Raw genomic sequence first — 24,886 nt, 5'->3', positions numbered from 1 at the left:
TTTGGCACATTGAAGAATGACAGTAGTCCCGACCAGTTACGGGACTGATTTAAGGGCCAAATTGTAGAAGGCCTTGAGTGCCATTTGAAGGATTTGGGGCTTTATGCTTGGGATTTTAAGCAGGAGTGTGATATGACACCAGCTATAGCCTCTCAGCTTTAGTGGCCTCCTAAATCTTACACCTCAGCCAGCTCTGCCCTCTGCCAAGCCTTTCTCCGTTTTCAGCTAGTGTAATCACTCCCAAAGTTACATCTGATCTTGTCACCCTCCCTCCCTTCCCCCAAAACTTTCAATGAGTAGAAAGATATGTTTCAATGGAAGATTATAGTACAACCTTGTGGATATTAAATTCTAGTCCTCTTCATCATCTTTAAGGTTTTATTATCTATTTATAAACAGAACCGGATCTTGAATTTCTCTAGTTTCCTCCCATATCTGGCTACAACTCTCCAAACTCACAATTCCGATTTTTCTCCTACCCTTCTGATTTGAAATCACTGAAAACTGAAACTGCCCTTTTCCCAAAGGACTTCAAATTGAAGCTGGATGACTCGGGATAAACTTCAGAGAAATCATCTTAATAGCTCACAAATAGACAACCCTCTTGCCTGAGTGGGACACTCAGAAAGTGGACCGGAACACCTGATGGCGTCCACGGAGACATTCACGCTGCAAACCAGGACAGTCTGTCAAATGGCCACTGCCTGTCCTCACTCCATCTGTCTAACATCTAGAATCTTCTCGACTGCCCTCTGAATTCAAACACTGAATTTATAGTTTGTTCCAACCATTAGCCTGTTTGTCTTTTATTTCCATAGAAATGCTTCTTATTAATGCCTGATAGCTCACACCATACAGAAGCCTAACTTTGGTGGGAGCTCCCCTGCAAAACTGCCTCCTGAAATGAGATACAGCTGTTTTTCTGGACAGACCTATTTCCAGGCCTGAGAGACTGGGTCAGTGGGTTATGGGACAATCTACCAACTCAGCTTCTGGATTATGAAACTTCTTGGGGAGGTTTCAGACAGGTGATACAGGGCCCAGGACATGCTACCCTAAAATATGGTACTCTGGCATACTGAATATTTTATGGTGAAGGAATTTGAGAAAAAATGTGTACTGGAAGGACTCTCAGACCTTCCCCTAGCAGATCATAAAGCCCTCATGTGAGAAGTGCACTCCCTGGAGGAAAGGAGCATCTTTATCTCCTAGTCGGAGGGATGCCGAGAGGAATCTGAACAGATGGGCCTTCCTTGCTGTTGCCCCGGTTTAGTACACTCAGCTCACACCCTTTTTGTACTATCATTTTCCCACACCTCTCCACTTTCCATCAAACCCAGCGTAACAATTGACTCAGCTTGACTGCTTCTTTGGGTCCTTTCCTTATGAAGGTCCCCACGTCACACAAAACTTGCATTAAATGTGTGTGTTTCTCTCTTGTTCATCTGTTTTGTTGTTGTTGTTTTGTTGCAGGGTCCCCAGCTGAGAACTGAGAAGGGTAGAGGAAAAATACTTTTTTCCTCTACACTTTTTTCATTTAAAAATATTTGGGAAAAAAGTATGAAAGATATGACAAAATGACGGTATTTGTTTTTTCTGAGTGGGGGATTATTTGATAGCTGTGTTATTTTCACACTTTTCCATATTTCACATTTTTATTTGAAAGATGTTTAGAAAAATACAGATGCAAAATATACGTAGATGAGATCATTTACTAAAAGTAGAGTGGGATTGAGTGGAAAGCCTGTGGCAGACGACAGGCAGACGACATGCTGGAGTTAGTGTGACAGCAAGGTCACAGGAACGGGTACGATAGCCTCCAGTCTGCCCTAGGAGCCTGAGGTGTTTGTGGAGGAGCGACAGCTCGATTCTTCGCTTTTCGCCAGCAATGTTTGGAATCTCTGCAGTGGGGCTGGAGAAACCACACAGCCTGTTTAGCAGGGGATGGGAACTTGCAAAAAGGGCAAAGTTAAAAATCACTAAGGTGAGAAATAAAATAATTGGTCGTAATATCCAAGTGAAGCGCAGAGCGCTTCTGGTTAGAGCAAAAGGGCTTTACAGGCTCTACTGAGGATGAAAAGTGTATTCGAAATAGACCTGGAGGAACGTAAAGCCGCGGCCCCCACCCTTTCCCGCGTCAGGGACAGGTTTCATGGAAGACAATTTTTCCACGGGCCGAGAGGGAGGGGGCTGGTTTCGAAATGATTCAAGTCCATTACAGTCGAGCTCACCTCCTTCTGTGCAGCATGGTTCCTAACAGGCCTGGAGGTTGGGAACCCTTGATGTAAACTATTCCCAATAATTGAAGAAGGAGAGGTGACAGGATCCGTTTGTGGTAGGAGAGGAATTTCAGAGTTTGAAACACACAAAAAGGTTTTTTTTTTTTTAATGCTCAGACTAGTAGAACAGGTGTTAGCTATTCAGTTTGGGCCGGACCTTGTGACATGTGACAGCATGATTGTGAGGGAGGAAACCCCTTGGCATGTTTAAAAAAAAAAGTGCCTGCTGGGTTTAGATTGCCAACGATCCATCCGAGTCACGTACCGAGAACGAAACAAAAACCAAACACCCAACCGTGGGAAATGCCCAGCTGTGTGGAGTGGTCTACTGGGGAAGTGAGGGTGCCCCAGGAAAACCTAGCACGTGCAAGGGACAGAGCTGAGCCGGGATTTGGGCCACGGCCCAAAGAGCCACGGCCGTGGGGGAACTCACTACCCTTGGGAACGGCGGGTGTTGGGATTGAGAAAACCACCCCTTCCTGCAGAAAAGAGCCATCAAGTTGGAGTCTCTGGGTCTGCGAGAGCCTCACTCCGCTCTCCTCAGACCCCGGACCCTAGTCCGCACCCGCCCCGGCGGGCAGCCTAGCCTCGTTGCCCAGCAACCGGCTGCCTCGTGCGGCTCTCGCGGGAGTCGCCCTCAGAGACGGGAGTTGCGCGAGGGGCACGTCGAAAGCACGCAGTTTCCGCCTGCTCGGGCGCGCTGGCCGGGACACCGGGTCCCCGCGGCCTGCAGTGGTTCACGTCGGGGCCTTGCGGGCCACAGCCGCTTAAACCGGCTGGTGGCTGTGGCTGCGGCCGCGGCCAGGCCGCAGAGCGGAGGTGCGCCGCCAGGTAAGCCCCTTCGTGCCCTCAGGCCGCCTAGGCCTCGCGCCCATCCTGCAGACTCGCCTGTGGGCTGGGCGGTAGAGGCTTCCGACTCAAAGGCGGTGATGAACGTGATGAGCGCAGAGCGTTGTGTGCTTGGGTGCGTCAGGCGCATCATAATTAAAAGGCAGTTAGTTCAGCGCATAGTAGGTGCACTGCGTTTCTTGCTTAGCATCACTCCTACAGGGGTGTCCAACCTTTTGGCGTCTCGGGGCCACATGGAAGAAGAGTTGTCGTGGGCCACACATTCAAGACATAAACACTAACGAAAACCAATGAGCAAAAAACAGGTTTTAAGTAAATTTACAATTTCGTGTTGGGCCGCATTCATAGCCATCCTGGGTGTCGGGTTGGGCCCCCTTGCTCCAGCACATTCTTCGCCTTCCTCGCTGGTTCCTGTGCTCTCGCTCTCATTAATCCCACGATGCCTTCGAGTATATCCAGCCCCTCTTCTCTGCCTGCAACTCCGTTCCTGGTTTCTACTCCTCATCTCAGCACCACAGCCCTGTTCAGGGTTCTGCTCTTGGCTTTCTCTTTGTAAAATATTTTTTATTGCTTTTAGAGAGGGGGGGAGGGGGAGAGACAGACAGACGTAGATGTGAGAGAGAAACATCCATCATTTACCTTCTTGTACCGAGTATCGGACTGCACCCTGGGTATGTGCCCTGATGGGGAATCAAACCTGCGACCTTTTGGTGTACATGAGGAGGCTCCAACCAACTGAGCCACACCAGCCAGGGCTGTTCTTGGCACTCTTCATAGATGTTGGTCTGCTACATCATCTCCTCAATTACCAAGGTTGTTTAGATGGCTCCTAATCGCTGTCCTCTAGTAGGACTTGTGAGCTCTAGGCCTGTATAGGGCAGCGTTATGTGCCTTTTTTCATTCCTCAGACTCTGTCTAAATCTGAAGTCATAATATTGCCTTTCTCTCCCAGTCTCTCATCTCCTGTGTGCTCGCTAAATTCACCAGTCACTAAGGCATGAAACTATCAGATTTGCCTCTTAACCACATCTCCAGCCCCATCATTCTACAAGATCCTATAAAGCTCTCGCCAATATGCTGTCCTTTGCCTTCTTACTGCCCTGCCACAGGTCCTTCACCTCTGTTTCATCTTTTACCTAAACATTTTTTAAATTTCATTTTAGAGAGAGAGAAACATTGGCTTATTGTTCCACCTATTTATACATTCATCAGTTGGTTCTTTTTTAAAACATTTAAAAAATATTTATTTATTTTTAGAGAGACGGGGAAGGGGAAAGAGAGGGAGAAAAACATTGATGTGAGAGAGAAACATCCATTGGTTGCCTCTCTTATGCACCTGTCCAGGACTGAACCCACAACCTAGGCATGTACCCTGACTGGGAATTGAACCTGCAACCTTTCACTTTGCAGGAGGACACCCAACCAACTGATCCACGCTGGTCAGGGCTCATCAGTTGATTCTTGTATGTGCCCTGACTGGGCATGGAACCTGTAACCCTTGGCCTGTCTGGACAGTGCTCTAACCAACTGAGCTGCCCCGTCAGGGCTCTGTTCCTTTTCTTCATTTAGTTTTCTTTCTGCTCCTCAGACTGGGTAATTTGAAAGGACTTGTCTTCAAGTGTGCTGACTTTTCCTTTTACTTCAGATCTGCTGTTGAACCCCTCTAGTGTTTTTTTTTTCATTTCAGTTCAGGTACTTTTCGCTCCAGAATTTCTGGGGTTGGCTCCTTTCTATAACTTTTTTTTATTGGTATTCTCATTTTGTTCATCCATTGTTTTCCTGATTTTCTTTAGTTTCTTGTTCAAGGTGTCCCGAACTCATTGAGTATATTTAAGGTGGTTGATTTAAAGTTTTTGTTTAGTAAGCCCAATGTCTTGGCTTCCTCAGGAAAGGACCTGAGGGATGGTTCTGTCAAGTTTGGGGGTTTTTTCCCTGTGAATGGTCCAAACTTTTCTCTTTCTTTATATATCTTTTTTTGTTGTAGTTGAGAGCTGTACATTCCAAGTGTTATAATGTGGTAACTCAAAATGTGATTCTCTTAGTCATCAGGGATTGCTAAATTTTACTCGTTGAGGGCTGTATATTACTTTTCCAAACTATTTTTGCAAAGTTTGTATACCTTTTTTAATTTTTGTTTTTAATTTTATTGTATTTTAAAATCAGAGAACTATAAAATATAGTATTTATATAAACACCTGAGGACTGTTCGGCCGGGCACAGAATTGTCACACAATTTGAGAGAAGATGAAAAGTGTAAATTAAAATCTTGTCTTACAACACAAAAGGAATGAGAGAGAGAGAACCACTCTTTAGATCACATATCCCCGATAAATAGGTGCATTTGTTTATAAATATGAAGGACATTTGGTTAATGGCTAATACAGTTAGCGCCAATTCTCATAACATAAGTGATATTACACCAAATGTTATATAACAATGTAATAAATAACAGAAGAATAACAATGAACATGTTTTGCTTGAAAGTTCTAATTTTGAAAGTAAAGTTCAAAATGGCAAATCAGAACTCACGTACCTTCCAAAGTTTAATCGAATAAATGGCTCAGAAAGCAAATTAACTAGAAATGTTGCACAGGAGAGAGAACTTTGCTGTGTGGAAACCTTGAAAAGTGAGCTGAGAGGTATTAGTGATGGCAAATGAGGTGCGTATTTTTTACAGAGTAAGAGCATCTCACTATACGTAGATTTATTTTTTATATTTTTAAAAATATTTTTTATTGATTATGCTATTAGTTGTCCCAACTTTTCCCCCTTTGCCCCCGTCCGCCCTGTACCCCGCTTCATTACAGCAATCCTTCCCTCCATAGTTCATGTCCATGGGCTGTGCATCACTATATAGATTTAATTTTTACCTCTGTTGGAGTGCAAAGTGCCATTTTTAATTAAAAAGAAAAGATTTACTTGTGGTATACATTAGATATAGAGTAAAATATAAATATGAAACAGGATCTATATGAGGAATAAACATAGATAATAGAATGTATATCTTTTAAAAATTTGGACCTAAGCATCTTCACAGAGAGATGGTAGCTATAAATGACTAGCTAAATATCCAAGCTTAGGCAAAATATTTTAAAAGTTTTAAAATAATAGATAATTAAAAAATTAAAAATAAATTAAATAATAGATATTTCATATAAAAGAATATAAGCAGGTTCCATCAAAACTACCCTTGTAGTATAAGACCTATTGCATAAAACAACCATTCTATCTTATAATTTATCAAAAAACTGGTAAGAACGCTTCATCAAAGCTTGTAAGTTTGCTTTTTTTCTTTAAGAAGGAACAAGTACAGAGAAATAATACAGAAAGGAAAATAATTTACACGGCTGTTCCTTTTCAGGGGACTGGTAGAACAAGAACAGAACGCTGCAGTAACAGACACACAATATTTGAGGAAGATGATACCTACAGCCATACCTTTAAATTCTCTTCTAAGGAAAACGTCTCATGGATTTCGTTAGAGAACTGGTCAATCCCTGATACTTTTCTGTTTGGGATTTAGCTGTTTTGATTCTACATGTAAACATAAACCGAAATCGAGCATGTTTTCCTGTTTCCTCTATGCAGTATATTTGTGAACTCTCCGACGACAACGGTAGGAACAAACTGCCGGTTTGAATGTACGAATGTAACGTGAAATGGTTTCTAAAGAAGTAGACCGGACTGTAGTGTGGTTTTGCAATTCTGGTCATAGCATTTCTTTAGAGGAACCTTCTACAACACAAAAATGTCTAAGGGCAGCAAAATGATTTTAAAACAAGATGGCATTGGTCTCCCCAGATTGAGTTCAATCTAAATCTACACAAATGTTTTAACAATGTCAACATATGTCCTTTAAGCTTTTTGATGTAGTGGCACAACTTCAGAGCTGTCCCCGCGTATACCCCACATACACAGCATGTCACCCTTGAGTAGCAGCAGAACTTTCCCATCGGTGCCATTTTTGTTGAAGAGGTCCACAAGGGGTTTGAGTGTCTGAGGATCGTTTCCTCTGTGGATCAACTTGCAAGGTCATCAGAAAAGTTTTGTTTTAGTATATCCCAGTCAGTCCCTACTGATGAACTTGTAGTGAAACCGACTGGGACGCAGAGAGGTGAGGCAGTATGGCTGAGGCCCTCATTTTCCAGCAAAGTTGAGTAAGCCATCATCTCAGGGTTGTGTGCCGCACTGGATCTGCCTGGGCCCAACGTGGCTGCAGGTACTTACGTGGAATCTCGGGCAGCTGAGAAGACACTGCTGGTGCTACAAGCCCCTGGGCTGGCAAAGCACGGCGTGGAAGAGGAGCCGGCCCTGGATCATCAGGTGTGTAATCTGACTGATACGACTGTGCGAAGATGGAAGGAATCATCAAACTCTGGCTGAGGTGTGGCTCCTACTCCTGGTGTAGTGACTCGTGATCTCTTCCTACGAACTCTCTGAATGGTAAGATGTTCCCACAAGGTTGCTCTGGGTGTCATTTTCTGGCCTTTCTACTGGTAGGTATAGTTGGGTTATCACTTTCAGGGTAAGAGAATGAAAAGGGAGGAGGGCCCTTCTTCATTTTCTATAATTTGATCTTTCTAGAAAGGTAATTTTATGCATATCCAAGTGGGTGATTTTGCCACAATGATTTCGTGTGAAAATAGTGAATTTTTGAAACCTTTCCATTAATGATATCCTACTTTTTATCCAGGTTTTGAATAGAATCGTGGATGATCTGGCAATGACTCAGGACATCCAGAATTGGGTTTTGTCGCTCTTCGTCATAGGACGTGTAAGACAGAATACTTTTCTGCGCGTCAATTTCGCTGGAGCAGCTAGACCTCCTTGCACAACAGGAGCAATTCCACCTCCTCTGAGTTGGGCCTAATTATTTTTAAACTCTCTTGAGGGATTTGTGAAATTACTTGGTCCCCTAGGACTGGTAAACCTTCTACTCCTTTTCTGGTGACAGATTTTGCCACACTGGTCTCCTGAGGATGCAGGAACTGGCTAGCAGTGGCCTGTCTCCCCTAGGGGCAACAGCAAAGAAGTATATTCCTTATTTTCGTGAAGTCACTGTTTCTCTGGGGAAGCTGAAGCTGCCTGCTGAGAGAGTTCAAATGCAAGGCAAGCATTTCTGCTGGTCCTCAGGGATCCATAAGACTGACCAAAATGTATGAGCCCTAATTTTTGGAGGACAAGGTCCCCACTGCCAGCAGTGGCATCAGCAGCTTCTCGAGGAATGCAGGCTGCTATCCACACAGCTGCGGCATGTCTAAGAAATGGGGGGTGTTGGCTGGTTTGCACATGTTGCTTGCTTGTGAAAGAGCAGCGACTTCTCCATTCTTATGAGGACTCCTTTGGTTGTTAAAAGTTTCTGGTCATGTTCCAGAGTTCCAAAATAGTTGATTTCATTACAGTTCCCTGCAAAGGGTTGCTTTGATGATGGGACCAGCTCCTAGAGTTTTCTGCTTTGCTGTTTTGTGTAACAACTCTCTAAGTCATGTTTTTAAAAACATATAATCTAACAATGTCTGTATTTTAATTGGCCTGTATAGACCAATTAATGGTTGCTGTAGAGCAGGGGTGTCACCTCATTTTCACCAGGGGCCACATCAGCCTCACGGTTGCCTTCAAAGGGCCGAATGTAATTTAGAACTGTATAAATGTAACTACTCCTTAACGGTTAAGCGAGAGCTCGGCACTGCCGCCAGGTAGAAACAAGGTGCCAGGTCAGATAAAACAAGGTGGAGGGCTGGATTTGGTCCGTGGGCCTTGTGTCTGCCACCTGTGCTGTAGAGATTATATTATACAAACCTTTACCAGTTCGAGTAGAATACAGAAACTTTACCCCCTTTAGGTCCTTTTTCCTTCCTTTATGATACTGCCGTCTTCTTCTTTTTTTTTAAATCCTCACTCGAAGACATACTTGTTCATTGTAGAGAGAGGGAGAAGGAGAGAGGGAGGCAGAGAGAGAGAGAAATACCAATTGGTTGACTCTTGTACACACCGTGTCTCAGGACTGAACCTGCAGCCTAGGCATGTGCCCTAACTGGGAATTGAACTGGCAGCCTTTCAGTTTATGGGACAGTGCTCCAACCAACTGAGCCACACTGCCCAGGGTGATACTGTTGTCTTTTTCTTTTTTAAGATTTTCATTTATTTACTTTTAGAGAGAGGGGACGGGAGGGAGAAAGACAGGGAGAGAAATATCAAATGTGTGGTTGCCTCCCCTGTGCTCCCCACTGGGGACCTGGCCTGCAACCCAAGCACGTGCCCTGACTGGGAATCTAACCAGCGGCCCTTTGGTTCACAGGCAGGCGCTCAATCCGCTGAGGCACACCAGCCAGGGCTTAAAGAACTTTTTTTTCTTTAGAGCAGCTCTAATAGTGGCAAATCACTCCATTTTCCATCATTTCTTTTTCTTTAAGTATATTTTATTGATTTTGCTATTACAGTTGTCCCATTTTTTTCTCCCCTTTCTCCCCCTCCACACTGTACCCCTCCCTCCAGCATCCCCCCACCCTTAGTTCATGTCTATGGGTCATACATATAAGTTCTTTGGCTTCTCCATTTCCCATACTATTCTGCTTATTCCTTAACCTCCCCTAACTATTATGTACCTACCAATTATGCTTATTCCATTCCCTGTACCTTTTCTCTCATTCTCTCCCCTCTCCCAACCTGCTGATAACCCCCCATATGATCTCCATTTCTGTGATTCTGTTCCTGTTCTAGTTTGCTTAATTTGTTTTAGTTTTTGTTTTTTAGGTTCATTTGTTGATAGTTGTGAGTTTGTTGTCACTTTACTGTTCATAGTTTCAGTCTTCTTTTTCTTAGATAAGTCTCTTAACATTTCAGATAATAAGGGCTTGGTGATGATGAACTCCTTTAACTTGACCTTGTCTGGGAAGCACTTTATCTGCCTTTCCTTTCTAAATGAAAGCTTTGCTGGATAGAGTAATCTTGGATGTAGGTCCTTGCCTTTCATGACTTTGAATACTTCTTTCCAGCCCCTTCTTGCCTGCAAGGTTTCTTTTGAGAAATCAGGGGATAGCCTTATGGGAACTCCTTTGTAGGTAACTCTCTCCTTTCCTTTTGCTGCTTTTAAGATTCTCTATCTTTAATCTTGGGTAACTTAATGATGATGTGCCCTGGTGTGTTCCTCTTTGGGTCCACCTTCTTTGGGACTCTGAGCTTCCTGGACTTGCATGTCTATTTCCTTTGCCAGATTGGGGAAGTTCTCCTTCATTATTTTTTCAAATAAGTTTTCAATTTCTTGCTCTTCCTCTTCTCCCTCTGGCACCCCTACGATTTGGGTGTTGGAGCATTTAAAGTTGTCCCAGAGATTCCTAAGCCTCCCCTCATTTTTTTGAATTCTTGTTTCTTCATTCTGTTCTGGTTGAATGTTTACTTCTTCCTTCTGCTCCAAATCATTGATTTGAGTCCCAGTTTCCTTCCCTTCACTGTTGGTTCCCTGTATATTGTTCTTTATTTCACTTTGTATAGCCCTTACTTCTTCCTTTATTTTGCATCTATACTCAATCATTTCTGTGAGCATCCTGATTACCAGTGTTTTGAACTCTGCATCTGATAGGTTGCCTATCTCCTCTTCACTTAGTTCTTTTTCAGGAGGTTTTTTGTTTGTTTGGTTTTTGTTTTGTTACGATTTTATTTATTTATTTTTAAAGAGAGGGGAAGGGAAGGAAAAGCGAGAGAGAGAAATATCAATGTATGGTTGTCTCTTGCACATCCCCTCTTGAGGACCTGGCCCACAACCCAGGCGTGTGTTCTGATTGGGAATCAACTGGCAACCGCACCGGCAACCCTTGGTTCACAGCCCGCACTCAATCCATTGAGCTACACCAGCCAGGGCTTTTTCAGGAGTTTTGATCTGTTTTTTCATTTGGGCCATATATCTTTGTCTCAGCACACCTGTTATATTGTAAGGGGCGGAGCCTTAGGTATTCACCAGGGCTGGGCAACCCACTTCCCTGTATTGTGGTGCTATATGAAGGGGAGGTGTCAGAGAGGGAACAGTGCTGCTTGCTTGGCTCTTGTCCTGCTCTCAGCCACTTCCCCTGCTACCCACAGTGAGTTGGGCCCTTCTGGTGCTGATTCCTGGGTGGGTGGATTTGCATACATTGTAGGACCCCATGCGTCCCTCCAACAGACTCTCCTGTGAGACTGGGAGTTTCTCCCACCTCCACAACCCCCGCAGGTTTTTAGGCTTTATTTCCCCACCCTGGAACCCTGGGTTGCATGGTCTCTCTCACTTTCTAGTTGTTCCTCTTGGTTTATCCACACACAAATGTGGAATCGCCCAGTACACCAGCTTCCACCTTGCCGGGCATCCTCTCTGCACCCACTGCCCATCTCTGCCCCTTCTACAGGTCTGTATGAATGTTTCTTCTTTAATTCCTTGGTTGTTGGACTTCCATAAAGTTTGATGTTCTGGCAGTTCTAGTTGTTTTTTGTTTTTTAATTTGTTGTTGTCCTTCTTTTGGTTGTGCAAGGAAGCAAAGCATATCTACCTATGCCTCCAGTTTGGCTGAAAGTACCATTTTCTTTCATTTCGTAATATCTTTACTTCACTTTCTTTCCTGAAAGGTATTTTTCACTGGATGTAGAATTATGGGTTGTCTGTTCTTTTCTTTCAGCACTTTAAAAATGTTTTGCTACTTCCTTCTCCATGATCTTTGTTCTTTTTTAAAAAACTTTATTTTAAAAACCTTCAACACGATATTTAAAAGCAATACAGCCATCTAGAGCAACAACCAACAGAAAGGGGAGGAGTGGGGAAAACCCATGCGCCACACCCCAGCTTTCCCAGGGGATGGAGGCTGAGGGCAGACCAGGGAGGGGCCTGGTTGGAAGGGCCACCTACCAAAATGAACAGGCAGAACAAATCATTTATATAGGAAACAGCTGGCTGAGCTGAAGATCTAGGGGAGATGGGAAGCTCTCTTTTTTTTTCAAAAACGTCCTATGCTGGAGGGATAGGGCAGGAGTTTAGGAGGTGCTGGAGGCCAGATGTGTGTTGAGACAGGGAAGAGATGAGGAGGGAAGGGTGCCCCCTCATTGGAATCTGTTATGAGGGCTGAAAGTGTCTCTGGTGCAGCTCCTGAACTCTGGGTTCTTGGATGAGATGGGGCTGGAATGGGTTGGCGCAGGGGCAAGACTGGGCACTCAGTCTAGAAAGCCATCAGGGTCGTTGTTCTCAAAGTAGCCTTGCTGGAGCACCTCTGTAACCGAGCAAACAGGCCTGTGCACGTGGCGCCTTGATGCATGACCCAACAGTTAGTGTTGGGAGGAACAAGTTTTTATTTACAGGGGTGAAAAATTGGGGATGCTGAGAGCACGTCTGCTCAGAGCCCTGCTCTCCCATGAGACCCAGCACTTCCCTTGCACCCCACCAGGCTATAAGCCCAAACCATCTCTTTATCTGTTCTTAAACTGGCTGCGCAGGCCGATCTCTATGCTCTCGCAGCAGCTCTCCCCTTCAGGATCTGGGGAACGTTGTCTTTAGCCTCCATGTAATATTTCAGAAAAACATGTGCCATGTTGCACCAGATCATGGTGGAGTCCAGGAACGGCACAAGTCCCAAGAGAGTGGCCTTTCCATAGCTACCAAGTCCCTAGATCCAAGTCTGCAAGGCAGCAGGTTAGCATCTTGCAAAACAGAGTCTGTGGTGGCTTCGGTGTCAGCTGGAGCGGGCACAATTAGAGCGGCAGCATGCCTCCTTCCTTACTGCACCAGGCTGCATGGCAGAATCCTGACTACACACTGCATAGCTGCTACATCATTATAGGCAGCATGGCTGAATTCCCTCTGGCTCACGGCTGCTTCCTCATGGCTACCCTTCTCCATCCTCACTCGACCTGCATGGCTCTCCCCATGGCAGACCATCTCTTCTACACACTGCTTAGCTGCTACCTCATGGCCCTCCTACCTCAGGGCTGCCCACCCTTTTAAATCCTGACCTGGAGCTTCCTACATGACCTCCCATGCAGCTCCTCCCACATTGAGCTACATTTGCCAGTTTCCTGTATCTTCTACTTTCTCTTGGCTGCCATCTCTAGTCAGGGCAAGCATGACTCAGTGATGCAGGGGCCTCCGCCTCCCTGGCTATGTCACAAGTCAGGATACATTCTGAAAGTCATGTACACCTTTTGCCTGGGGTGGGGGAGGGGTAGCATAGCTATTAGCTAGCCATCAGCTTGCTATAGATATGCAAAGTATCTTAAGCCTGTCTTCTGTTCTCCCTTCTCCCATCCCCCCAACCATGGGCTGCAGGGAACCTCTTGCTCTGCACCCTGTTTTACCTTGATGTGGTGCTTGTAGGTTTTCTGCAGTGGGCCAATGCTGTGGACAGGCAGGTTAGCACATCCGTTTGTTGTATAAGCAGGAGAGACTTGCTATTGATTTCCTATTCTTAGCTGTTGCCTGCTCAGGAAAGCCAGCCTCTGTGAAATATTCTACCACATCCATCCCTGTCCATTCTACAGGGTCACTTGGCTTCTCTTTGCACCCAGAAGGGCAGCCAAAGGGAGCCCCACTGGCCCCAGGCAGGGCTGGTGTTCCTGGGAGCAAAGGCATAGGGATCGGGAGTCTGGCCCAATGGCAACAGAGAATGATTCCCCTTGATAGCTGCCATGTAGAACAACTCATAGGTACCACTGCCTGGTACTGCCTTCCACCCTTTATCTTGGCCCTAGTGGGGTCCACAGGGTGTCCACTCCTTGACCCTCTCGTTGGCACTCTGAGGTCACTGCTTACCATTAAGCTGGTCGAGCTGGGAACCTGCAGGATGATCACCCTAGGGCACCTTGAAGCCTTCAGACACATTGTTTTCATCATCCTCATCTTCATCCTCATCTTCCTCTTCCTTCTCAAGCAGTTGCTCTTCTGATGACAAAGCTATAGTCATTCGAATTGTTAGTCCCCTGTAGGTAATACTTTGTTCCTCTCCAGCTGCTTTCAGGACTTTTTCTTTATTTTTTTTTTAAATAGATTTTATTTATTTATTTATTTTTAGAGAGGGGAAGGGAAGGAGAACGAGAGTGAGAGAAACATCAATGTGTTTCACACACCTCCGACCTCTCTCACACCTCCGACTGGGGACCTGGCCCGCAACCCAAGCATGTACCCTGACTGGGAATCCAACCAGCAACCTTTTGGTTTGCAGGCCAGCGCCTAATCCACTGAGCCACACCAACCAGGGCTTTATCTTTATCTTTAATTTTCAGACATTTGATTATGATGTGCGGATTTATTTGGGTTTATCCTTTTAGGGTTTGCCTAGATTCTTGAATTGTAGGTTTATGTCTTGTGTCAAATTTGAGAAGTTTACAGCCGTTATTTGTTCAAATATTTTTTTGTGCACTGCACTGTTTCTACCCACCTTCTGGGCCTCCAGTAACGCAAGTGTTAGATATTTTGTATTGTCCCATAGGCACTTGTTCATTTTTGTCTGCTTTGTTTCCTTTGTTCAGACTGAATAATTTCTACTGATATATCTTCAGGTTCAGTGATCCTTTCATCTGTTAAATCTCCATTCTGCTTTCAGGACCATTCAGTGAGTTTTTTCACTTGTGATTTTTAGTTCTGAAATCGCCAGTCAGGTCTTTATATCTTCTTTGCCTTTGATGAGACTTTCTGTTTTTCAGTGTGTTCCAAAAGTGTTCGTAATTACTTAGAACATTTTTATGATAGCTTCTCTCAAATCCTGTTCAATAATTCCCACATATTTGTCACCTCAGTGTTGGCATTTGTTGTATTTTCTGCTTCGAGTTGTTTTTCATGTTTCTTAGCATCAGAGGTAATTTTTTTTTTATCCTGGACATTTTGAATATTATGAGGGTCTAGTTCCTTTGTAAATCTTCTATTTTAGCAAGCAGTCAATATGTTGACATATAGAATGCACATTCCGGTCCAATTTTGTGAGCTCTGGTTTGAAGGGCAATTTAGTTTTCAAAGCCTTTGCAAAACTATTCTGATCTGCTCTGCTGTGTGCTACCCAGAGGCCGATTTGATGCCTTAGAGTATTCCACATTGTAGTTCAGTTCTCAAAGCTTTTGCTGTGTGGATACCAGTTGGTTTCATACATGGGTTGCTTGGGAGGCAATGCCCCTTTTTCTGCCTCCCCACTCTATCTGAGAGGGGGTGGGTACCACCTTTTAATTGTTCAGTTAGTGCAAGTTGTAAACAGTCAATAGAGCTCCTCCCCATGGTCTATTCGGCGCCTGGCAAGGAGGGAAGAAGTGCCACCTTTGCTTTGGTATAAGCAGGGGTGGTCAACAGGGCTTTGTCCCACAGTCTCTGCAATACCTGGTGGGGAAGGGGAAAGGTATGGGTTTTGTTGTGCTTGACTAGAGTAGGGTGGCTATAGTCAAAAGGGTAACATTCTGAAGAACTACACTTTCATGGTCGTTTGGCTAAAGAAAAATGGGATTTTCCTGAGACTTGGTGTTTTGTGTTTTTTGAAGATGCAGTTATTAGCATTTTCTGGTTGCGTATTGCTCTAACATCCAAACCAGGTTACATAGGAGGCAAAACAAATAGACCACCCAGGAAACTCATCACTGAGTCATCCCGCAAGTCCCTAGCCAGTTTGCCTTCTTTTCTCCACTTTCAAAATGTTTTTTGTTAGTTATTCATGTATCTTGAACAAGAGTTTTGATTGTAATTAGCAAGAAGAATATGATAGAATGTGCTTACTCCATCTTCAGTGGAACAGGAAACAACATAAGGCATTTTTAATTGTTTTCTTGGAGTGTTACTTCTCATTTGCTCCTGTGTGTAATGAAAAATCCTACCCATTTTGCGTATGGATTATGTCTCATGGTCCCATACTGCAGCAGGCAGTACAAACCTAATCCCAGGACACAGCCCAAATCACCTTCCTAAAGAACTCTACTCTTCAGCTCTCTGCCTCTGCACTTGGCTCGTGAGGCCTCTCCAGGTCTTCCTCATTGCGTCTATCCATTCGGGCCTTCTTCTCCAGGTGACCAGCTGCAGCCTTTTCAACCCTCCTGAACTTGTAGTAGGACTATTAGGAAGATTAAATAGTTAATACATATTAAGTGCTTACAACATACAACTGCCATAGAAAAAGCAGTCATTACATGGTGTTGGTTATGGTTATACCCTTGAATTTTGGCATAGCCTATGCTTAAAGTAATAGTTAATCCAAAGTATCTATGATCTTCACCAAAGTAAGGAAGTCATACTCGTGTTAGCTTCAGTTTGAAGGTGGAATTTTCACTCATGTGATAGTCTGCAAACAATTATTGAGTGCTCAACATGGTCAGCATCCAAAGATAAACAAGTAAGACACAATCAGTGTCTTCAGAGAGCCCAGAGACTAGAGTGGGGAACATACATGTGAATGAGTACAATAAAGTAAAAAGTGCATTGAAAATAGTCTGTACAAGATAGAGTGGGGAGCGCAAGGTGGCCATATATTTGGGGTTGAGGGAGGATTGACAGTTGGTGACACCTAGGCTGAATCTTAGAGGATAAACAGGTTCTCCCCAGGTGAGTAAAGCCATCTCATGCAGCAGCAGGATGAACAAAAATTTCAGAAGCATAAGTCAGTGCGGCTGGTAGTTTAGTGTCCACATAATCTGTGTCATGTGACTGGATTGAAATTGTATCGTTAGAGAAGCACAGGAGCCACACTCTACCTAATTTACAAGGTCCTTCATGATCCTGTCTCTCCTTGACTCTCCAATTTTATCTCTTGTCATATGCATACAGATACTTATAATTATCTGATATTGTGTATTAATGCCTGCATTGTGATACACAGTACCCATTTTAAGGACAGAAAAGAAACAGACTGTATTTAATATCTGAAATACAGTCCTAAGATAGTGACCTCTCCAGAAGACCATGCCTGCACAATAATGCGCTGCCTCTATCACGATAGAACATGCACTAGACTCAAACACAAATCCATGAGACAACCCAGCACCCTTCAACAGTTTGAGCGAAGATAGGAGCAACACAGATGGACTGGCAGAGGATGGACTGTTTTACTTTAGGCACCATTAAAAAAGGAGCACAAACATACAGGTTTTCAAGTGTATAAAGTCGAACCTTTGGCACTTAGAGCATTTTATCATGTAGCATTAATACATCGTCAGAAACTTGTGTAGTGTCAAAGGAGTGGAACCGTCAGCATTCAAGCAGTGTCGTCAACAAGGCCAGAAAGTGTTCCACTGAATGTTTTTTCTTTGTCTAATTACTGCTTACACTGGTAGCAACTTTCAATGAGAAAAGGAGCTTGAATTTGTTTTAGTTTGTTTAAAACAAAACTGAAATATAAGCCCTGTTAAACATTATAATTTTAAAGAACATCAGTTACACAAGAAAAAGAGTAAGAACAAAAAGAGTGTTTACAGATACAAACGTAGTAGTGAGTGGTCAGTAGACCCTCACAGGGCTTTGCAGTGGTGCTCAGCCAAAGCTGCTTCGGAATCACTGGCAGGACATAGAGATGCGCCATTCTTTGCCAGGTGTGCAGATAGCTCAACAATAATGCAAGGCTCTTCTGATCAAGGGGCGTATATGCCAACACTGCTCCACTCTTACAAATAATCTCAGTAGGCGTGGCACTCCATAAGCCTGGGACACTGGCGCATGAGGGTGAGCCAAGAGGATTTCAGTGGGCAGTGCGTATTTTTTTTAAAAGATTATTATTTTTTAGGGAGAGAAACATGGATGTGCAAGTTGCCTCTCTCATGCCCCCGACGGGACCTGGCTGTCAACCCAGGCATGTGTCCTGACTGGGAACTGAACCAGTGACCTTTTGGTTCGCAGACTGGTGCTCGACCCACTGAGCCACACCAGCCAGGGCTATTGTTGACATTTCTTGCCATTTCTTACAGCTTGCGTAGTCCTCTAGGATGGCATCTACATTTTTATTACCAGGGAGTTGAAATAGCTGCTTCTGCCTGGTAACCAAGTCCTAGTCCTCAACAAGCCATGGATGCAATTCTTTAGGAATCTTCCCGTTAACTTCCATTCTATTCTTAAATGCCTCCTCGCTTTCGACAGCGGGGTCAGCCTGGACACTTCTCTTCCGAGGTGGCTGCGGGGTTTCGCTGGTACTGCCACCATCTCCGTTTCCAGGAGTCTTCTCTTCTTTCTTGTCTTCCTCACAGATCCTGAAGGGAGCTTCTCTGCAGAGCACCCCCCACCCCATCTGCCTGGAGGGCTGGATCCAGATTCTTCTGCCGTGGACCAGCTGTCTTCTTTCCAAGGGGCCCCTCTCATCTTACTTCTCCGCATATTGCTTCCAGTTGGTTTTTTGAAGTTGTATTCTTTGGCAGATTATTGTTCACGAGTTTGAGAACTCTGCTTTCTGGAACTCATTTAACCCTGTTATTTCAACCAGTAACCGTCTTCCTTCTTGCTCTTTAAGAACTAGTATTTTCCCAGATGGAATCTTGTAGATCTTTTGGGATGGTCTCGAAGGGTGAGGTGGGGGAAACAACCCAAGATTCTGTAATCAGGATGGGATCTTCTGATCCTTATTATACAGCAAACTTAGCTTTTTTGATAATGGCCTCCTTGTCCTGGTCTTCAAGCCCAGGGCCCTTTAGGCAACTACGCGCTCAGTTGATTTTCCATCGTCTCAAGAGTCAGTTCTTGGGACAAGACTAGCTTGAAACACATTCAGTCCCAAGTATGAAATGAGGAAAAAGCCCACTCAGTCACTGATCTGAATTGAGGGCAAGGGGAAAGAGTACAGGGTAGCAGATGCCTAAGTGACAGCACTGTGAGTTTGTTACTCTGGACTTGCTGGGTCTCCCCATCTCCACTGTTTTGTTGATGTGCCTTGTGCCAACTCTTTTACCCATGGCTGCCTCAGGCATATTAGAGGCAGATGGAGTCTGTCTGGGCTTAGTGATTTTCTTTAGACTTCCATTACTTTATCTGGATAAGAATTGGACAGTTTTAACTTTTGTCTGCCATACTGGGACCCCCTGGGGTAGTTGGATGGTAACTAAACCATACAGGGTTTCCCTCACTTTCATCAGTTTGGGGGTGGTCATTGCCTGCTGCTGTCCTCTCTAGCCCCTCTCTTCAAAAGACACCACCAACTGGACACTGCTGCTGTTCTCAGGCGGTCTGGCACAGAGGGTTTGACCCAGGGCCCTTGATGTCTTCCCTCTGTTTCCTGCTCTTGCAGTGCGTTTCCCTTACGCTTTCTGCTTTCTTCACAGTGAAACACATCATTCAAACACGATAGCCCTGCTCTGGAGCTCACCATTTACACATGTTGATTCCTCTACCTGAGACTGTCCCCCAGGCTCCTCTTAGTCGCCTGTCCCCCTTAGCTGAAGACAAGGCTTCCTCACAGAGGCCTTTGCTGTTACTCGCCCCCTGCCACCCTCTGCTGTCATGACAGCTGGTGGCAGATTGTGTTTTCTGAAGATGGACACAGTGTAACATCTCCCTTCCCACATGCTCTTCTTACCATGTAACTTTAGTGCTGCTTCTACCGAGTGGTGGGCGTTGGTGGTGTATGTCTCTTCTCCTTGAACCTATGCAGATCTTTGTGGTTGCCTGACCAAATAACGTAGGACAGAAGCAATGCTATAGGACTTCTGAGGCTGGGTCAGCAAAATGCTATGCACTTCCACCCTTCTTTCTGGGAATGCATGCTCTTAGAATTAAGCTGCTATACTCTGAGGAAGCCCAAGCTAACCCATTTGGAAAGACAACATGGAGAAGAAAGGTGTACATGTTCCATCCCACAGTTTGGATTTGAGCAGAAGTCTCAAATGACAGCATCAGCCACTAGCTATTAGCAAAGATGCCTCTAGGTGATTCTAGCCCCCTACCATCAGCCAGCCATGGCCTTCTAATCTTCCTGACACAGAAAGAAGCCAGTCCGCTGAAATCACAGAATCCCTGAGGATAATGTTTTCTGCCACTACACTTGGTTTCTTAGGCTATTAGTAACTGAAAGTCTTTACTACTCCAGTGCTTTTAGCACATTTCTGGTTTTTGATGTCTGACTTCCCTGGTAAACTGCGCTTCTTGAGGGCTGGCACTGTCTGTAGTGTTCATTGCTGTACACTGTGTGGCACAAAGTAGGTAGTGGGTGCTCTAATAAATAGAAGATACATGTTTCTTCTCTTCTTTTAATGTGGTAGTTACCAGCCTTGGTATCTGTGTGCAAGCAAGTACACAAGCATTTCTGCTTTCAGAGTGGCTTCTGGCCTGCAGTTCTGTGCTTCCCAGGTTCACCCCTCCCTCCCCAGGTACCTCCTCTCCCTTCTCACCCTGACTGATCTATTAGTTAGAGATGCACCTGCTCGTCCCTCCCACATGTTTTACTTATAGGTGGTGCCTGCAATGTTTCTCTCTACCTTTGCAGGGAAAAGGGTAGAAAAGGTGAAGAAATAGGAGGCTAGGAGTTCCAAAGGCAAATTTGACCCATTTTATAATTTTGTTAACAACAATCTTGGATGAAAGAAGGTGAAAGGGACTAGCCAAAGAATATATATGCATAACCCGTAGATATACAACAGCGTGCTGATGGCCAGAAGGGAGGGCAGGGTCTGTGTAGATGCGTGAGGGAAGGGGAAATGGGGACATCTGTAATAGTGTCAACAATAAAAACAAAGAAGAACCGTCTTGAGAGAATAAATACAAACCTTAGGTTAGTTTGGTGTTTTATCCTTCCTGACGGTTCTTTCCTGGTAATATTAGATCGTCGGGTTTAAGAGCTATTACTACACCTTTTTGGGCAAGCTTCAGGCTGCCCTCTAGTGGAAAGTAGCCCAATGAAGTCCTCCTACATCACACCCTGAGACAACGTGGATCCCAGGACAAAGAAAATTTGAGTGTTATACCTGGCTCTGTCTTCTTCACTGTATATAATCAGTACCTACAACATTACCTGGCATTTAGTAGGAGCTCAATTAATATTCATTCAACAAAAAACCAATATACACTGTTTATGAGTACTTAACACATTTCTTGAAAGCCTACTATGTTTAAGACATTGAGCCACACACTATAGATGATATAAATCAAGGCCAGGCAGAAAATCTTTTAGACTCAGAGGCCACATGGCCTCTACACAACTACTGACTCCGCTGCTGTGGTAGGAAAGCAGCCCCAGACAATACATAATCCACTGTGTGTGTGTTCCAATGAAACTTTATGCAAAGACAGGCAGCCCACTCACAGGTCAGAGCTTGCTGACCCCATTCATTTAAAATTGTTTTTTATTTTGAAGTATTTCAGACCTCAGAAATGTACAATGAATACCCTGTGTATCTGTCACCCAGTTTTGTTTTGTTGTTAAATAAATTCTTTTATTTTTAGATTTTATTTATTTTTAGAGAGGTGTAAGGGAGGGGGAAAGAGAGGGAGAGAAACATTAATGTGTGGGTGACTTTCGCACGCCCCCTACTGGGGACCTGGCCTACAACCCAAAGCACATGCCCTGACTGGGAATTGAACCAGCGACCCATAGGTTCAAAAGCTGGCACCCAATCCACTGAATCACACCAGCCAGGGCTCTATCACCCAGTTTTACCAAATGTTTATATTTTGCTATGTTTCAGATATTTTAAAACAACAATACATTATGGACATAGTTAAAATCCCTTTGTGTGCCCCACCTGGATGCCATTTCCCTTCTTTCTCTTCTTCTTCCAAGGTAAACACAATATTGAAGTTGATGTTTTCCCCTGCACACATTTATACTCTTAATATATATGTATGTATCCATTTTAGGTATGTTATTGTACCGTATTCTTTAACTTTGCATATATTATTATACTACTTCTTTTTGCACTCAACATTGGTTTTGACAGAAAACTTTTTTTGTTAAGAAAACTTTGATTTTATTGTATTGTGAAGTATTGAAACTTCCGAACAAATCATTATCTGGGCTGCAAGGTAGCTGCTTTCTCCTTCACTTTGGGTTACTAAGAGCAACTTGTCAATAGATTAAAAATTAATAAAAACAAAAGACCACCTTTCACATCAGGCTTTCCCAAAGCATGCACTAGTACAGCACAAACTCCTCCTGTCCGATGTAACTCGGTTAGCGTCCAAACAGCACGCACAATACATAGGTAGCAGCAGCACACTGCACCCGCTCCCACCGCAGCCCTGCTTGCTTGTATCTGGAGGCGGGTGAATAGTATGGGGAAGAGGAGGGAGGAGGAAACAGCATGATTGCCTGGCTGGGAGGAGGTCAGCCAAAGTTGTACAGGGCAAGCCTGAATATACCACTGGTGCAAACCCAGGCATCATTGATGTTCTTTGATAGCAACACCTGGTGGAACCCTATGATGGGGTCTTCATCAGCCTCATACCCGCTCACAGCCATGCTGATGGTGCAGCTATCTGGCGTGGGCTGATGGTCTTGTGCCATGATGCTGTGCTGGCTTTTCTGGAACAGAAGGCTGGACAACTTCTCCACAACTTCTTCAGGGCAGCTTTCCCCTTGAATTTCTGACCTTCCCATGTAAGGCGTGACTCATCCATGTAAATTGCATCCAGTTTGGTTCTATCGTTATCAAATGACTGGTAGCAATGTTGAATGAAGCTAGATCCAACTTGCTCCCTGTTTGGCTTGTCTCCCATTCTGGAGCATCACCCAGCTTTGTTGAGACCTGAGGGGCTGGCATGATGGCGGCGGCAACAGCAGCAACAACCCAGCGTGATCTGCCTCCACTCAACGCCGTTTTTGACATTGATATATACTGCTAGTGTACGACATCGAATTTTGTAATGGTGCTTTGTGTTCTAAGAAATCTGCCTATCCTAATGCTGCCCAAATTATTTCCTGTGTTTCCTTCTAGAAGTTTTATAGTTTTACCTTTTATCTGGTCCTCTGACCCATTTTTGAAATAATTTTGTGTGTATGGTGTGAGGTAGGGATTGAGATTCATTTTGTTCCACGTGGATACCTAGTGTGGGCATTTTATTATCTGCCCATAAATTATTTCACACTCCTCTCTTCAAAAGATAGGGCCTAATTCCTCTCCTCTTAGGTGTGGGCTGTATTTAATGACTTGACTTTAGTGAATAGAATGTGAAGAAATGGTGGCATTATGACCCAAGGTTAAGGCATAAAAGGCACTGTGGCTCCCCCTTGCTCTCTCTTTCTTGGATCACCCACTCTGTGGGAAGCCAGCTGGCATGTGGTGAGGACACACTTAAGCGGACGTAGGAAGAGATCCACAGGGTGAGGAGCTGAGGCCTCTTCCAAATAACTATGTGAGTGAACTGTCTTGGAAGAGGATCCTGCAGCTTTACTTGAGCCTTCGTCAGTGACCAGAGCCCTCACTGATGTCCTCACCCTCACCTCAGGAGAGTCCTGAGCCAGCACTACCTGTGTAAGCCACTCCCAAATTCCTCACAGAAACTGTAAGATAAGAAATTTGTGTTGACTAAGCTGCGGAGTAATTTGTTACGTTGTAACAGATAACTAGTATGTCCAGTGTTGCAGCATCTTCTCCACTGCATTGTGACGCTGCCAATACAGAACATCAGTTCACCGCATATGTGTCTTTTTCTGAACTCTCCATTCTGTTCGACTGAGCTGTTTGTCTATGTTTATGCCCACAACACACTGTCTTGATAACAATAACTTTCACTGATGTCTTAAAGCCTAGTAATGTGAGTCCTCCAACTTTGGTATTGTTATCATTTCTTTTGTCAAAATTGATTTGGCTATTCTAGATAGCCATGTAAATTTTAAATCAGCTTGTCCATTTCTACCAAAAAACCCCTGGGATTTTTCACTAGAGTTGCAGCAAATCAATATAGATCAATATGAGCATAATGGCTACCTTAACAATACTGAAGCTTCCAGTCCATGAGCATACACCTGTCCATTTATTTAGATCTGCTTTAGTTTCTGTCAAAAATGTTTTGTAGATTGAGTGTAATGTTTTAATGTAGAAGTCTTGCACATGTTTTGTTAAATTTATCTCTAAGTATTTCATGTTTTATGCTGTTACTGTATTTTTAAATATAAAATTTCAATAATTTGTTGCTAGCATATAGAAGTGTGATTGATTTTGTATATTGGCCATGTTTTTTCCTATAATCTTGCTAAATTCACTCATTAGTTCAGAAGGGGTTTTTTGTTTGTTTTTTATAGATTGCTTGAGATTTTCTGTGAACACAATTGTGTCATCTGCAAATAAAGAACCTTTTAACATCTTTTACAATTTATATGTCAATTCATTCTTTCTCTTGTCTTTATTGCCCTGGTAATGTTGAATAGACCTGATGAGAGTGGACATCCTTTCCCTGTTCCGGTCTTTCCTCATTAAGTGTGGTGTTAGCTGTGGGCTTCTAACTTGTCCTTTATTAGGTTAAAGAAGTTCCTTTCTGATCCTAGCTTGCTGGGAGATTTTTAATTTAATCATAAATGGATATTGAATTTTGTTAAATGCCTTTTACTTTACCAAACCTGTAAATTGAGGTATTTAGATCATTAACTTTTGATGTTGTTATTGACATTTTAGGTTTGCTTTTATCATCTTGCTGTTTGTTTTATATTTATTTTTTCCCTTTTTTCTGCATTCTTTTGAATTAATTCAGTACTTTTTGTTATTCCATTACCTCCTTTGTTGACTAATTAACAATTTTCATTTTATTATTTTAGTGATTAAAGTTTATAGTATGCATCTTTAACTCATCAGCATCTACCTTCAGGTGATAGCAGGCACATCATGTGTAGCATGAGAACTTTATACTACAGGGTGGGGGGAAAGTAGGTTTC

At 43.8% G+C, this 24,886-nt stretch overlaps 3 pseudogenes; all 3 read right to left on the bottom strand.

The window, feature by feature from the left end:
- Positions 1-6,957: 6,957 nt before the first annotated feature.
- LOC112314756 (sex comb on midleg-like protein 1) lies at positions 6,958-14,041 on the bottom strand (annotated as a pseudogene).
- Positions 14,042-16,490: 2,449 nt separating this feature from the next.
- Positions 16,491-18,492, bottom strand: LOC128781534 (mortality factor 4-like protein 2; annotated as a pseudogene).
- Positions 18,493-22,342: 3,850 nt separating this feature from the next.
- LOC128781532 (nuclear transport factor 2 pseudogene) lies at positions 22,343-22,815 on the bottom strand (annotated as a pseudogene).
- Between the last annotated feature and the right edge of the window lie 2,071 nt (positions 22,816-24,886).

The sequence above is a fragment of the Desmodus rotundus genome, chromosome 1, assembly GCF_022682495.2.
Source record: "Desmodus rotundus isolate HL8 chromosome 1, HLdesRot8A.1, whole genome shotgun sequence".
Classification (NCBI taxonomy): domain Eukaryota; kingdom Metazoa; phylum Chordata; class Mammalia; order Chiroptera; family Phyllostomidae; genus Desmodus; species Desmodus rotundus.
Note: the sequence above shows the minus strand (reverse complement) of the source record. Positions and strands in the feature narration are given on the sequence as shown.